Genomic DNA, 11,047 nt, shown 5'->3' with positions numbered 1-11,047 from the left:
TTTTTGAAGAGTGGGGTTACATAAAATGAAAATAAAATTTGTATCGGCATAAAGAAAATAAAGGAAGGATTTTCAAAACCGTTAAGTAGCAATGCAAGCGGATTTCGGCTATTAAACTTGTACATTCTAGGTTTACAGCTTGGACTAGATTTCATTTTAAATTCCGGGAATCTCCCAACCAGTGGTTAAAATTATCCAATGAGTTTCACAACTTTGAAACTCAGCTTTTTCGTCGTGTAGGTGATACATATTACCATGACAATCGGTTTCACTATCCGATATGCGATGTAAACAAAAGTGTTCATCGTTACTTGACGTATCAAGATGAATTTAATACCCAACTAGAACGAAACAGAAGATATTCGGATCGGTTCATCTATCAATTCAAAAATAGCAACCGTGAAAATGATACTCAAAGGCAAAAAAATCAATTTCGATTTGAGGTACTGATATTTTTTGAAGTGCAGTTACATTTTTTTTATTTCGAAAATAATCTGAAATGGATATCAATACCAACTGGAAGCTCTTCTCGTGATAACGATTTTATCAAAACTAGAAAGCCTTGTGCAGGTATGGTTATCGTCCATGTGTTTTCAACGTTGTAAAAAGTGCTTCAACATTAAAAACCTTCTTTTAGGGAAGCGTCACTTTACCGCTTTACCGCTGATTGCACGTGGGCGATGTCAAATTGATGTTGGGAGCAAATGCAAACATTCCGAAGTCGTTTTGGACATCGGGAATATCATCCGGCATTTCCGCACTAGTCATTCTTTTGAAGCGTTTGAGCATGGTTTATTCAAAGATGATGAAATTACTCAGAAGAAACCAAGAATCATCACCAATAGACAGGTCGCTTTGGCTGATCAATTGTTCATGAATTCAAATAATAAGTTTGTGATTATGATTGGACTTATTTATGAGAAATTTCATTTATTAGAATAAACGTATTAAACGTTATAACTTGAATAAATTATATGAATTATATACTATGATGGCTGCTGTGATTACGTATGAACTGGTCTAGGTCAGTCAGTTGCTTGTCGAATCCCAAGAATTTAATATTGAATATTGCATCTGAGCTCAACGTAATACAAATATTCAGTACAAGTTACTGGCACTGATATTCGTTTTCGTTTCTGTGATGATGATAATGAATTTCAACTTTGACAATATATAAACGAATGTGAACTTTGACTGAGGAATGAATACCAACAAATGTGTTCATCGAAAATCAACATTTCGATTTGTCTAGCGACCGTTGTCTAGCTACAGTTTATGTTTGTGCGTAGAAAAGATATTTGACGCTAAGGTTGGCTTGATATCAGTCTGTTTGAGTTTCTAGGTGGTGATTTTTCTCAGCACTGCTCCCAACCAACTTCTGCTTTATGTATCAGCAATTTTGCAGTTGCAGCGTCATCAGTGGTTTCTGTGAAAGAATGATCGCATTTTTCGTGAGCGTTGATTTTTTTGGAAAACACTCATTCTAATAAAATCCATACATGTAATAAAATTAAACATGTTTTCTGAAACGTAACATTTCCACCCTTTGGTGCTTGATATCAGTTTTGAAAATTTGTCGAATGTCTTTTAAAGGCATTTTCGTTGCTGAATCGTATAAACAGTATTTGCTGGCAAACTTTTTCCTTATTATGTATTATAATAATTAATTAAACCTTAATTTAGAATAAAGTACGCTCGAGTGTTGAATGTTGAAAAGTAAGTAAATCACTTTTGCCTAGAAGTTCTTGCCCGCACAGAATGGCCCATTTACGTTAAAATACGCATATTTGGGTATTTGCATTTTTCTGTATAGTATTCGTTTGTCCCTCCCAGAGTAACAATAACCTTCATGGCGGCTATTTTTCGCTTTTATGCAAAAGCGCTGAAAAACATCAGCTTGAGTGTACCCTTATGTTACCCCCCTGGTACGGTGTGGTATCCGCTGGAGCGCTTCCCCACTAATTACTTTACCTCGATCCCCCCGGGACCACTACTAGGCTACTTCTTCGGCTGTACTCTCACACCCTTCGTTTGCTCACTTCTCTAGCTTACGCTGCTAGCTTGCTGACAATATCTCCAGATTTTCTGCAGCTAGGGCATGATCGGTGATAACACACTCACAGACTAACAGACGTAACACTGAAATCTTGCAATAAAAAAGATCATTTCAAATATCCTATCCAACAACAGCCATCGCGCAACAACGCCGCTTCGGGCGCTGTCATGTAATCTCGTGCATATTTTGTGGTTCCCCATTTGACACATGCAGTAACGTTAGCACTGATGTCAAAATACAAGACGCAGCGCGAACAGATGGTGCTAGTGTTACTAACGTAAAGTACTGGAATCATCCGAACGATGATTTTTTGAAAATTTGTTCAAAATGCTATGTCTGTGCTGCACTGTTGAAGACATTCCAAGCATTCTTGTCTTCACACGTTTGTGCTACTATATTGTCAACATTTAGCGTTGAAATTTTCGCTCTTACCGCTACCGCTCTGGAGTTTCTTCAACATCCCCACATACCGCGCAAGAAGGAATCGTTGCATGTCCGAACTGATACAGGTAATGCCGGAAGCAACCAAGACCGGACAGGAACTGTGTCAGATAGAAATTCACCTTGCCTTAGTTTTCTGCTCATTCAGATCGAGAGATCCGGAACTAGTCGGTGCGTCCATCGGCCCTTTACCATCGCATCCCAAACTCGATGCCATTTGGCCATTGACTGTAGTTTCAGCATCTCTTGAACTCCTATGGTACTTCTTCGGTGGAAACATTCACTGCCCTCCGTAAGGGTAATACCAATTGGCATCATTCCAGCTATGATACAACTTGTATGGCCATGGGCCTGAACACATTGCACAGTTTCGTCTGATTCCTCTTAGTCTTTAATGCTTAAAGTCAGACTGGACCTCCATATCGCAGTATCGAAGATGATACACTATAGACAGTAGACGCTGCTTATTACTGCTAGGACCGTAGTTTGATCATGACTACCGCGTTGACGGCCTTTGCCACTTTCTCGCAGGCTTAATCGACGTGACTATTAGAGCTCAGCTGGTCGTCGATCATCACTCCTAGGTGCGCGCTTCAAAACAATGACATCCTCGCCGAAGGTAATTTCTACCCGCGCTGGACCGCTTTACAGCTGCTGACCAATAGAACCTCTGCTTTGTGATGTGCAATCTTCAGCTTCACTTCTTGTATCCGGTTTTTGATCTTTCCGATCGCCTCAGCAGGCAGCATTTCCACCACAATAAGCACAGCACAATATCACCTGTAAAACCAACAAACACCATCCCTTTGGGCAGTTTCAGTTCCAGCACTCCATTATACATTCTATTCCAGAATGTCGGACCGAGAATTGAAAAACCTTGCGGAACTCCAACTGTGATATTCGAGGCCTTCTGCTCCGCGGCAGTATCGTATACCAAGATCCGGTTCTGCATGTAGCTAGCTAAGATTCTCACAGAAAGTCTGGTACTCGCATATAGTGTAGCGACTCGGCGGTGGCCTTCCAGCTGGTACTGTTGAAGGCGTTCTTGACGTCGATTGTAACTACGGCACAATAACGATTGCCTCTCCGCTTCTATTCGACCGCTTTCTCAACAATCTCAAGCACTGTACCTATAGCCTGCAAACTGCAGACCGGAATCCAAATTGCATCTTCGACAGGCCTCGGTCGCCTTCCATAAACTGTGTCAGCCTGTTGAGGATAATCCTCAGCAAAAGCTTACGAGCTGTATCCAGCAGACAAATCGGCCTGTACGAGGCTGGATCCTTAAATGGATTTTAACCTTTTTCATACTTTGACCTTCAACATAACGATTCGGTACGCTTCACCCCAGCAGTTGGCGTCGCGTCAGTGTCCCGACACAGCTTTTTGTAGCCGTTTATTTTGTTTAGCTTTACTTCTCGTTTGAATGAAGCTCTTGCCGTCCCGGATGCCTTTTGGCGCTCCTCTCGGTCTGCTGCGATGCTTGGTCTCTGGACGCGTCTTCTGGCCCTGAGACAACAATTTGAAGAACGCTAAGTTGCTCGTTTCATTAATAAACTGGCCGACGTTTGTTCCTCGGCTCCTGTTTTCTGGGCATGGTTGCATCACACGCCCTAGCTTATACGCATTTTGGAAGAACGGCTCGCCATCGATCCGTCTTTCACTTTCTTTCACAAGATCTTGTACTTTGTAGTGCTACAGGGTTCTGCTGACCGATGCAGTACCGAATCTCCTGGTGATCGCTGTTAGTATACTTCTCACACACTCTCCAACTCATGTTTGCCCTCAGCGAAGGGTTGCAGAAGGTGACGTTGATAATAGATTCCCGTCCACTTTTACGAAAAGTCCGACCTTCGTTACATAGTGAGCCTTCTAGCTTTTCCAGAGCTTCTAACAAACTGTAATCTTTAACGTTGGTACATCTGATACCCCACTCCAGGGTCCGAGCATTGAAGTCTCCGCTGATAATGACCGGTTTTCGCTAACTTTTCCTCTGTCCATTTCGGTGGTGCATAGCAACTACACAAAAAGATGCCATTGGTTTTGGACAACCATGAAGCCTTCCTCAGCAGGATCGCCATCGGAACATCGATAAGAAACTCGCTTTGTATCTTAACCGCTTATAACAGCTCGTCTACCGTTGTGATCTCGTCCAGATTCATGCAATCGATTACAGTCTCCTGTAAAAGCGCTCTCACGTTCGCTTCCTCGCCAAGAGACTTCTAGCTGAACTGCTTGAAAGCCGAACTCTTCACCACTGGGTCATTCTCCAGCTGAATTTTCCGGGTCCGCTCTCACTTTCCAGGGAGGTCGGCATAGTAGCTCCTGCCTTCATATCCACTATCAGAGCACCACCTTTGGACCGCTGCATTGTTTGCTTTTTCACCTCTGTTTTCTTTTCTTCATTTTTCTTTACTTTATTTTTGCCCTCGTCTTTTTTTCTTCGCTACTTTCTCCTCTCTGCGTGTGTGTGTGTGGGGGTGTGAAACCGTAAGTTGCCATCTTGGAAGTAAAAATGGCATCTAAAACTGATTACCGATCTCTGGGTATCATTCTGGTATAAGAAGTACACATATTGGATGGCATCTAGTTGTTTCAGGTTGCATTCTAGAAATCGGAGATCACCATCTTGGCTTTCAAATGGCATCTAGGGTCCATTTTTGGCCTCTGGGTATAATCTCGGCTTTTGAAATACTCGTATGGTTTTTAGGCTGTCCTTGGAAAGTTACACCTCAGTAACGTAAAGAAGAATATCAATAAGATCAATTGCGGTACCAAAATTTACTCCAATATGTTGAAAATTTGAAGCTGTTGCGCTGTTGCTTGCCAAAAATTATTATTTTGAGCAAAAAAGGGGTAGAGTTTACCAGTCTGTGATGTTTTTTCTTTATTCTGAGAATTAAGGTTTGATGGCTGGGCACGTGTCACTTGAGACCCTATGGTGGTCATCCACCTCTGTCCAGCAACTCCTATCCCAACCTCCACGAGGTACCGACCGGGATACAATTAACCTTAGCGAAGATCGGGTTGCCAATCCCCGGTAGAAACTATGGTCGTATGCTGACTGAGAAGGGGGATCTTACGTGGCTGTATCTCCATGTTAGAGGCGGCGTACAACAGCGTCTGACTCGGAGCAAGCGGCTGGATTAAGAAACGCGGTGCATCGCCAGCTATATCTAAGATGGCAGCCCCGTCGCGAGACTAGGTATCGCAGCCCTAGTAAGGCACCATACCGACTACAAAATACTACGAACAATCCAGATATAAATACGGAACGAAATAATCGGCATGGACCTAGGCGAACGAGAAAGGACAACGATTATTGGAAACTTGGTACTTGGAATGTAAGGACTCTACTTCAACCGGCACGTGCAGGTATCCTGGCTATGAAGCTGCAGAAGGTGAATGTGGAGGTTGCTGCCATACAGAAGGTGAGGTGGCCGAAAACGGGAGAACGCGAATTCCGGGCAGTAGGTCCTTTTGCGTGCACTTCATAAGGACCACATGTACTACAGTGGCGGCCTGAAAGCAAAAAGGGAAGTCGGTTTTGTGCTCATAGGGAAACAGATGAAGCGTGTCATTAGATGGAGGCCGATCAGTGGCCGTATATGCGTGTTGAGAATTAAAGGCAAATTTTTCAACTACAGCCTGATAAATGTTTACGCACCGACCAACGTTAAACCCGATAAAGAGAAGGAGGAGTCCTATGAGCTCCTGGAAAAGACGTATAATAAGTGCCCAGGACATGACATCAAGATCTCCATCGGGGATGCGAATGCGCAGTTCGGGCACGAGAACTTCTTCTGCCCCATGTTTAGTAGAGAAAGCCTCCACTCTACTACGAACGACAACGGCCTGAGGCTTGTCAATTTCGGCCTGAGGCTTGTCAAAAATCCAGGACGAAAAGGAGGATACACTTGAACATCCAGCGGCTATCAACTGGAAAAGTGGCTACATAGTACCTGCAGAAGATTGATGAGCGGATCGAGGATCAAGTTGAAGGTAACCTGAATGATCAGTTGAGGTATATTCACAGTACAATCAGCACCACAGTGGGAGAAGTGTTGGGTACATCTGCGACAGCTACGTACAATGAGTGGTTTGTCGCTCAGTGCCAACGAGCGGCGGATGAGAAGAACCGCGCTAGAGTTTTTATATTAGCCATGGCTGTGACTCGTCAGAGCGTAGCAAGATACCGGGAAGACTCCATCGCCAGAAGACATGAAAGCATTGGGAGCGTGTTCTTGCGGAGGCGGAAGGTTGCTTCTCCAGGCACGATGCGAGAAGCTTCCACAAGAAGATAAATGGAATCAGGAACCGAAACGTTTTAGCCCCTGTCATGTGCAGCGATAGGGAAAGGAACGTGATTACCAATAGAACGGAGGTGGCCAGGCGATGGAAGGAAAACTTTAGTGTGCTGTTGAATGGTGAACAAAATAACGTAGTTGAAAGAAGTAGGATGGTGATTGAGGATGATGGCAAAGCTGTGGACCCACCATCAATGGGCGAGGTGGAGAAAGCAGTGAAAGAGCTAAAAAACTTCAAGACTGCTGGTAAGGACGGCATTCCAGCCGAATTATTCAAAGTCGGGAGCGAACAGCTGTGTCATGCTGAGAGTGTGGTCCGATGAAAAATTACCTCCGGACTGGTTGTAGGATCTCATATGTTCGGTCTACAAGAAAGGCCACCGCTTGAACTGTAGTGATTATCGGGGCATAACCCTTCTCAACACAGTTTACAAAATTCTCTCCCGTATTCTGTTCCATAGACTGAGGCCGTTGCAGGAGACCTTTGTTGGCGAATACCAATGTGGTTTTCGGAAGGACGCTTCACTACGGACCAACTGTTCACCCTGCGACAGATCCTCGATAATTTTCAAGAGTTCAACTTGCAGGCTCACCATCTGTTCATAGACTTTAGGGCAGCGTACGATACAGTTGAGAGAAATGAGTTATGGCGAATTATGCTCGAACATGGTTTTCCAACTAAACTAATTAGGCTGATATGTGCCACCCTTGAAGGCCCTACATCATGTATCAGCATAGCCGGTGAGATATCGAACTCCTTCGTGACGTTAGATGGTTTGAAGCAGGGAGACGGGCTTTCAAAATTATTGTTCAACATCGCATTTAAGGGTGCTATACGGAGGGCTGACTTGCACAGAAGCGGCACCATCATTACGAACACATGGTCACATGCTTCTAGGTTTTGCGGACGATATCGACATCATCCGTAGAGCAGTGGAGGAGGGAGGGAAGCTGCAAGAATAGCGCTCATCATCAACTCGTCCAATACGAAATACATGATGGCTGGTAGAGAGCGTGGTAATCCGACGGATGTTGGTGCTGAGGTGGTGTTAGGGGGTTAGGGTGATGGGGAAATTGTTGAAGTAGTCGACGAATTTATTTACCTTAGTGACATGTGACAACGAGGTTAGCCATGAGATAAAAAGGCGGATAGCAGCTGCAAACAGGGCCTTCTACGGATTACGTAATCAGCTGAGGTCCCGCAGTCAGTAACTAAACTAGCTCTTCACAAAACACTAATTCTTCCCGTAGCCGAGCTCTTGGTGTTTTTGAGCGTAGGATTTTGCGTTCAACCCTTGGCGGCAAACTAGAAAATGGTGTTTGGCGCAGAGGCAATGAACCATAAAGTGTACCAAGTGTACAAATCGGCGGATATAGTCAAGCGGATAAAACACGGCAGGTTGCAGTAGGCTGGGCATGTAGCTAGAATGCCGGAAAAACGACCAGCGAAGACGCGTCGGCTTCGAGGTAGGCCTCGCACTCGTTGAATGTGTGCTGTCGACGAGAATGCCCGCGAAATAGGTGTTAGGGGAGATTGGAGGACAGCAGTCCAAGACCGAGTGACATGGCAACGTATTATAGATTCGGTATTGGATCGATAATCGGTCTGTCGCCGTTAAAATCAAAGTAAGTAAGTATGTCACAAAATATCAAAAAATTGGTCGCAGTGACGAGAATACCCAACACGGAAAAAAAGTAAGTGCAAATCTATTTTATCAAATTGGAAAATTCGATTGAGGAAGGCCAAACCTTACCATTAGGTAGTTAAATTAGTGTTTTTCGTTCACTAGTGGTTCTATTAGAGGTACTATGGGTCTCATAAAACCAACCTAGCTTGAAAATACTTTCGAAGTTTGCGGGAATTTACCTTAATACTGCACGCTCTGGGCGCGGTATGTTGAAAGAAAACATTTAACACTGTAAGAATGTTGAAATGTATGAAAAAGGCGTGGAGCGTCACGTTCGTGTTTTGAGAAACATTAAAGCAGCTGTATTCAAAAAGACTTTAATTCAACGGAACAAGATAATAAGTCCAACCCAAACAAATAGTTTGCACATTCGTATGCTATTAATAAAAAATATTTTATTGAGTTAGTCACAGCGAATTCGGCCACCGTGAGATGAGAATGGATGTTTTATCACTGACTGTCATTCACATACTTACTAAATTATTCAAACTCACTATGCTTCAGTATGAATTGGAAATCATCCACAATAAAACAAGTCAATCTTCCAGAAAATAAAATCCCAAACTTAATAAGTATTTCCTCCTGCCAATAAAATTATATATAGATAAAGCACCCTATCCGTATATTTGTGCTTCTACGGATCAACATCAAATAGTCAAATTCAATCGACTGAAACGATGAGTAAAATCTATGGCAAAGCATACGGAATATGAACCCGAAAAAATTAAAGTAAAAACTCCCAAATTATCTCTTTTTTTTTAACGAAGTGCTGACACCATGTAAAAATTTTTATCCCCATGGATTTCTGCTTCAGTAAACTATTCAAAAATAAAACTCATCTGTTGTCTGTGAATATTTTATAAAAGCGATTTTCATTTTATAGAAAAATCCATAAAAATGGTAATGCGGCTGGCAGCATAACATTATCAACAGTTCCCAAATCGGAATTCCAATTTAGAATATATTATTAGCACTTTATGCGCTAGCGCTCGCACAGATACAGTACCCCGTCCGCATAAACATAGAATCTCGCATTCAAAAGAGCAATAAAACCTGCCTTCCTCATTTCCTCAACGAAATTGAAATAAAAACAATAAGACACACGAGAAGCGCCTCTTTTTGAATATCAGAATCAAATAAGAAAAGAGGTATACTTAGCTTTTACAACCTCCAGGATGTCAGGGACTGCACTACTGCACCCATTTCATAAAAAAAAAACAAATAAGCAATCCATATCTTCTTGATTAATTTTAACTATAAAACTTTACCTCTTTATGGCCCAAATGCGACGTCCGAAGTCTTTCAAAACGGACTAACCCTTAATGTGCCTTACGGTTGAACTTTACGGTGGCTTTTTCCCATACAATTTTAAAGAGTTAGGTTTTTTTTTCACTTGACGATTTCGAGCGTAAAAATCTCAATTTCACAACAACAACCTTATAAATAGCGCTCGACTAAAACTTCATTAATTTTAATGATTTTCGAGAAAATTATCTTGCAAAATTCTAGCACTAAGTTTCACATTAATAGTGTAAAAACACTTCAAATCAGCAAAATATCAACAAAGCGATTTTGAACTGGCCTAAAAAGTTTACCGTGCTGCCATACATTCGATTCATTTGCAAAAATATTCTTGACACTAAAAAAAACGTGTTTTAAATCAAATACAAAAAGAGCTTTAGCTTTCCTTCTGCCGTTTCAAAAAAACATAAAAATCATTCTTTTTCCAACATATAACCATGTTTATGTTGACCAACAGGTGAATAGAGTTGTCTCCCTGCCCAAAGCAGCAAAATTTGTTTCGATTATGAATTTTGTGCATCACAGCAACAAATCCTTAAGCGAAACCAAGTTGCAGCTACGTTTAAGTTTCTTATACAATAACAAAAAAAGCGCAGGAGGCGGAGCCAACTGCAACATTTTCGTTGTTTCAACACAAGTTACAAGAATGAAACAGAAATGTGTATGATTTTATGCGTGGAATTTGATAACAACATGGTAACTGCTGCATGGTCAAATTTTAGCAACGAAGATGTATCGTAGCAGAAACTTGGGCGAAATAATTACATGGCGTTGTGGTAAACAAAAGATTTTTTGTATAGCGATTGATCTTTGATTATTTCCAGAAATTTGATGAGGATTCAACTCCAGTTATCAATTTCTATTCAATTTTTACGTTTCTACTATTTACGTCGTTTGCTGTAGAAACTCTTGCAAGTTTATGGCTCAGTATTTATTTTGCTGCTCTAATTATGCTCATGCTCATTTTCAGTTTTTAATTTTGCTCCTTGAATTCATCAGTACTTCATCGTGATAGTAAAATTCAAATCAATTTATTTCATTTGGTTTTAGAGACCAACATTTTCCTGCTAAATTGTAAAAATGGTTTTTGGATGACTTCTAGTCCAAGTATCAGAGGCGCGATAAAATAAAAGGTCATTGGTTAGTCACCTGAGCAATGTTATTATTTTATTAACATTTTAAACGTTACAAAGGTGTAATATCTCCCTCTCGTGTGTTGTAAAGACAACAATATTTGCAAAAAGTGCTGTAAA

Source organism: Wyeomyia smithii, chromosome 1, assembly GCF_029784165.1.
Source record: "Wyeomyia smithii strain HCP4-BCI-WySm-NY-G18 chromosome 1, ASM2978416v1, whole genome shotgun sequence".
NCBI lineage: Eukaryota > Metazoa > Arthropoda > Insecta > Diptera > Culicidae > Wyeomyia > Wyeomyia smithii.
The sequence above is the reverse complement of the archived record's forward strand: the minus strand, read 5'-3'. Positions refer to the sequence as shown.